Source organism: Balaenoptera borealis (assembly GCF_965194805.1).
Source record: "Balaenoptera borealis genome assembly, chromosome: 11".
Classification (NCBI taxonomy): domain Eukaryota; kingdom Metazoa; phylum Chordata; class Mammalia; order Artiodactyla; family Balaenopteridae; genus Balaenoptera; species Balaenoptera borealis.
In genome coordinates this window covers 7,489,693-7,496,173 of record NC_138868.1, presented here as the reverse complement: position 1 = coordinate 7,496,173, position 6,481 = coordinate 7,489,693, and positions in this window count along the sequence as shown.

Sequence of the window (6,481 nt, the reverse complement as noted above, 5' to 3'; positions counted from 1 at the left end):
GGGCGGGCGCTCCGAGGCCCGGCCGCGGTCTGCGCGTGTGCGCCTCTGCGACCGCGTCCAGGGGTCGCGCGAGGCCGAGACCCAGAGCGGCCCGCGGCCCCACGCGCCCCACCCGCTGGAGCACAGAAGTTCAGCGCCTTTCCGTGGTTCCCGGGCTTGTCCGCCCATTGGTTTTTTCGCGGCCACTGCGCGCCTGGCGTGGGCGGGTCCGGTGCAGTGGACCGCGGAGCCCCTACTGTGTGTGGAGCGTCGTGGGAGCACTTTTCGTACACGCTCTCCTTTAATCCTCACCCCGGTGCTGTACAGCAGTTACTAATATCCCAATTCTAAAGAGGCTCCAAAACGGGAGCGACTTGTGGACATTCAAAAACACTGGGCTTCCCTGGTGGCACAGTGGTTAAGAATCTGCCTGCCAATGCAGGGGAAACGGGTTCCAGCCCTGGTCCCGGAAGATCCCACATAACGCGGAGCAACTAAGCCCGCACGCCACAACTACTGAGCCTGCGCTCTAGAGCCCCCCAGCCACAATTACTGAAGCCCGCGCGCGTAGAGCCTGTGCTCCGCAACAAGAGAAGCCACCGCAGTGAGAAGCCCACGCACCGCAACAAAGAGTACCCCCGCTTGCCACAGCTAGAGAAAGCCCGCGCGCAGCAACGAAGACCCAACGCAGCCAAAAATAAATAAATAAATTTATATATATATAAAAAAGAACTGGAACACTCAGATGGGTATGGGTCTTTGTGATTCCAAAGCCCAGCAAATTCCCATCCACTTCCTGCTGATCAAATTCTGACGGTGTTGTGAATTATTAAGGCATTTCGTTGCAGGAAAGTGGACCCCTTCCAGGGCCCGAGAGTGGGCTCTTGTCTAACACTCAGAAATGAATTGTCCGAGGAGACACACGTGCTGACAAAGCAAGAGACTTTATTAGGAAGGGGTGCCTGGGTGAAGAACAAGAAGGTAAGAGAACCCAGGAGGACTGCTCTGTGCCACGTGGCTCGCAGTCTGGGGTGTTATGGTGATGGGATTAGTTTTGCCACCACTAATCTGTTCTCCATCTCCATAATGTTGTCATTTTGAGAATGTTACATAGTGGAATCTTACAGTACGTGGCCTTTTGAAATTGCCTTTTTCCACTCAGCATAATGCCCTTGAGATCCATCCAAGTTGGTATGTGTCTCTGTAATTCACTCCTTTTTATTGCTGAGTAGTATTCAATGGTATAGATAATTTTCCCCTGGCTTTTCAAATTTCCTACTGAGCATGAAATATTTTAAGTCTTAGGGAAAAGGAAACATACTTGTGAGAGGAGCAGTGCAGAGAGAAGCAGTTCATGTGTTCAAGGAAATTTTGTGTTGAATTAAATAATAGAATTTTAGTCTTGGCGTGCCCTCAGCATTCACCTGGGTAAGTTCTTCATGTTGTAGGAGTCCTCCTTGCAGTATCCTGGCAGGTTTTTGTGCAGCCTCTGTGTGGATGCTCCCAGTAACAGGGAAATCACTACCAGATGAAGCAGCTCATTAAATTGATACAAAATATGCCTTCCTTCCTGGAGCCTGCACATGACTGAGAAATCTTCTGTCATAGGTTATTTTTACCCTGCCTGGAGTCCTTCCCTCTCCCCACTAACTAGATAAACACAAGCCCAAGATTATGAGCAAAGCCTGCAAGAACCTGAGCAAGATGGGGATGTCCTGGATCCAGGATTGGCCTCTCTAGGGACATTTCAGCATTCACTGGCTTAGAAAAACAAGGGGCTGCAGACCTTTTAAAATGGAATGAAATTCTGCATGAACACACACACGGATACCCATGGTCCCCTAGGAATGTTCTCCTTTCTGCATGATAGGAGTGCCCTTCAGAAGGAACTGAACTGCTAATCTCAGAGGAAAGGTCTTAGATTCTCTCCTGCCTCGAGTCCCCTGTATCAGACCAGAGATCTCTTCCTTTTCCTCCAGCCATCCTTGAATGCAGATTCTGATCTGTCCATGGTTCTGATTGTTAATGGTTTCACTTGGGGCCAAGGCATGGGTTCTTTCATTCATTCCTTTGCGGTAGCTTAGATTTATTGCTCACTTGCTATATGCCAGGGTCTGTGATGTGCTCCTTACATCCACCCTCTTTCTATTGAAGTATATAAGACATAACAGGAAAGAGCACATATCATAAACATACAGCTCTGTGAATTTTCGTACAGTGAATATATTCATGTAACCACCACAAAGATCAAGAAACAGAACATTATCAGCACCCCAGAAGGCCCCTCCTGTCCCCTTCGAGGTTCTATCCTCCAACTGTAACCATAACCCTGACTTTTAACAGCATAGATTAGCTTTTTTCTACTTTTAAACTTTATATAAGTGGATCATACAAATTGTCTCCACTTTTGTGTCTGGCTTCTATGGCCGGACATTTTGTTTGTGAAGTTTATTCACACTATTCCATATAGTTGCAGTTTGTTCATTCTTGTTACTGTGTAGCATTACCTAGTGTAAAATATTCCACAAGTTATTCGTTATACTTTTTTAAAATAAATTTATTTATTTAATTTATTTATTTTTGGCTGCATTGGGTCTTCATTGCAGCTTTCTCTAGTTGTGGCGAGCGGGGGCTACTCTTCATTGCAGTGCACGGGCTTCTCATTGTGGTGGCTTCTCTTGTTGAGGAGCACCAGCTCTAGGTGCGCAGGCTTCAGTAGTTGTGGCTCGCGGGCTCTAGAGCGCAGGCTCAGTAGTTGTGGTGCACGGGCTTAGTTGCTCCACAGCATGTGGGATCTTCCTGGACCAGGGCTCGAACTCATGTCCTCTGCATTGGCAGGCGGATTCTTAACCACTGCGCCACCAGGGAAGTTCCTATTTGTTATATTCGTGATGGGGCATTTGGGTTGTTTCCAGTTTTCTACCCTTATCCATATTCCTGATATAAAAATTCTGTTCATGTCTTTTGGTGAACATATGCTTTTCTATTATATATATAATATATATTATATTTACATGTATATATGGATATGTATACACATACACACATATACATAGGGTAAATTGTGGGTGGGTACATTTTTCAGTTCCCATTTTTCAGATAAGAAATCTGAGGCTTGAAGAAGTTGAGCCAGGAAGTAGTGGAGCTGGGATATGAACCCAATCCTATCTGGCCCTGGAGCTCAAGCTCTCTCACCATCATGCTTTCCTGCCTCCCAATGAATGAGCTGTTTAAAAGTACTCATGGAGCGCTTGACTGGTTGCTGCCATTGAGGGAGATGGAAAGATAAAAGCCACAGTCACACAAGAAGGAAAATGATAGATGCTGGTGAAAGGCACATGGGTGTGATGAGGAGCCTGAGGGGGTCATTTTTATCTTGGAGGGTCATAGGAGGCTTCCTGGAGGAAGAAGCATTTGATGAGAAAGGATGGGGGCAGATTCTGGGCATGCAGGAGGGAAGGAGTGCCAGGCTGAGAGAGCTCTGGGGCACAAGAAGAGGAGGCCCACATGGAGACACAGCTGCAAGGACCTTCACAGATCATTTTGTCTGGTCCCCAGTGTCCACCCACCCATCTGTACACTGCTGGCTTCCAAATTTATATACCCAGTCTTGACCATTCCCCTAATTGCCAAACTCTTTTCTATTCAGTTAGATGGCAAATAGGCATCTCAAACTTGACATGGCCAAAACAGGCCTCCTGATCTCCCCTCCCCCACACACACCCACTCCAAGCTGCTCCTCTCCCAATCTTTCTTGGTCTTTGGCACTACCAACCACCAGTTGCTCAGGCCCCAAGTTGCAACATCATCCTTCCTTCCTCCCTTTCCCCACGTCCAATCCATGAGCTCATCCCATCAGCTCTATCTATAAAGCACACCCTGAATCGGACCTCATCTTACCACCTCCCTGCCACCCCCTGGTCATGGCCACCACCATTACTCACCTGGATGAGTGCAATGGCTTCCTCACGGCTCTCCCTGCTCCTTCTGAAGTTCCATAGGGGAGAAGCCTTCCTTGCCTCTTCCAGCTTCTGGTGGCTCCAGATGTTCTTTGGTTTGAGACTGCCTCACTCCAATCTCCGCTTCTGTCTTCACATGACCTTCTTCTTTGTGTCTTCTCTTCCCATTACTAGCAATTTCCTCTTATTGGTCATTGGACTTAGGGCCCACCTGGACAATCCAGCATGATTTCATCTTGAGATTCTTAACTTTGTTACATCGGCAAGACCCTTTTTCCAAATAAGGGCACATTCACAGGCTATGGGTGGACTTATCTTTTAGGGAGCTACCATTTAACCCACTATAGAGGTGAATACCAGAAAAGAAAATAACAGCTCAAAGAGTTTAAATTGAATTTAAACTTTAGTCCTCCAGTGAGTGATTACTTTTCAAAGCATAGAAGACTCTTGGCCTACACCTACCTGCTATTTCAGCACTGACTGTTCATGCATCACTTCAAAGGTCATTCATTCTGAGGAGTGAGCGTCTGCATTGTGCTTACTGCAAGGCTGACCTGAGGCTGTGGATCTCTAGCCTTGCTGCAGCCTCAAACCTCCCAGATCCTCTCTGACCACTGTAGGGGCATTGCCACTGCTGCCAAAGGGTCAAAATTGTTTCCTTCTAAAGAAATGGTCTCCCCAGAGAAAGCCAGCTGCTAGTGCTGATGATAAAAGGGAAAAGAAGGGATCCAAGAAAGTGCTGGTTCTCACCCAGTGTGATGGGCAGCCTCCAAGATGTCCCCCAGTGATCCTGCCTCCTGGGTTTTATGCCCTTGTGTAATCTTTTCTTCTTGAGCATGGGCTGGATCTAGTGAGTTGCCTCTACTCAATAGAATACAGTAAAAGTGACAGGATGTCATGTCTGAAATTAGGTTACAAAAAGACTGTGGCTTCTGTATCGCTCACCTTTTTTCACTCTCTAGCTTACTTGCTCTGAGAGAAGCAGCTGCCGTGTTGAGCGGCCCTGTGGAGAGGCCCAAGTGGCAAGGAAATAATATCTCCAACCAACAGCCTATAAAAACCTGAGGGGGACTTCCCTGGTGGTCCAGCGGTTAAGACTCTGTGCTCCCAATGCAGGGGGCCCAGGTTTGATCCCTGGTTAGGGAACTAGATCCCACGTGCCACAACTAAAGACCCTGCACAGCCAAATAAATAAATAAATACTAAAAATAAAAGAAAAAGAACCTGAGGTCCTCAGTCCAACAGCCCTCCAGGAACCCAATCCTGCCAACAACCTTGTGAATAAGCTTGGGGGTGGACCTTCCGAGGCCCGCAGACAGCCACACAAGTGAGCTTGGAGGTGGATCCTCCCAGTCGAGCCTTCAGATGATTGCAGCCCTGGCCAACACTTAGATTGGAGCCCGTGAGACACCCTGAGCCAGGGGTACCTGCTAAGCTGTGCCCAGATTCCCACTCCACAGGGACTGAGATGATGAATGTTTGTTGATTAAGCCACTGAGGTTTGGAATAATTTGTTATGCAGCAATAGATACATCCAGATACAGATTTCTAGGATATATTCAACCATGTGGAAGGCTTCTGCTACAGTGGTAGTTGTGTTTACAGTTTGGGGATTCACAGATATTAGCTCATCTCCCTCAAGAATCTACAACACCTCCTTGCACTCCTTTGATTCTGTCTATATTTTTAAACAAACATAATATCACACTATAGTGACAGTTGCACATTCTATTTTTTCTGCTTCATATGTCATAAGCATTTTCTCACCTCATTAAATATTCTTCAAAGCATTCTTTGTTCTTACCATCTCTTCAGGGTATGAGTGTACCAACGTTAATTAAGTCACTCCCTTCTCTTACTTGTTTTGAGCTTAAAGTAGGGTTTTACCTTCTTGGGTCACATCTATGGGCATGTTTCGGCCCCTCCATTCAGGGCCTACAGGGAAAGTTCTGGGAAGGTAGAAGGCAGGATCACCTGTGGTTAAGTGCTCCTAAAGTTACATTGACCCTATACCATTTCCTAGCTATGTGACCTTAACACCTCTGGGCTTCACTTTCTCCTTCCAAACAGAGGGGTAATAACTATATCTACCTTGCAGAGTTATTAGAGGCATCACTGAGTTAACCCGAGTTAAACACAGAGTGCCTGACAAATTTTAGGGTATATAGACATAAGCCAGGCCACAGTATCCTCATCTCCCTGTGAGTCCTGGAGCACTGTACATCATATCGACTCTTGTCCCAGACCTCCAACCAACAGCATCTTGGCTTCCCTCCCACCAATCTGTTCTCCCTGAACCTACTGGTGACCCCAGCTCTGCAGCCAGCCACAATCCTGTGGCCATGACACCTCTTCTTACTGCATGAGTCCAAGCATGTCCATCCCATCTCGAGGCCTCAGTTTCCTCATCTGCAATATGGGGGGGGGGTTGGATTAGGAGGTCTATGAGGGATCACCCGCCTCTGAGATTCTAGACTATTCCCTCTTCTTGCAAAGGCCCTTTGGTTTCAATAGTACAAAATACAGCCAGAGCTTTAAACAAC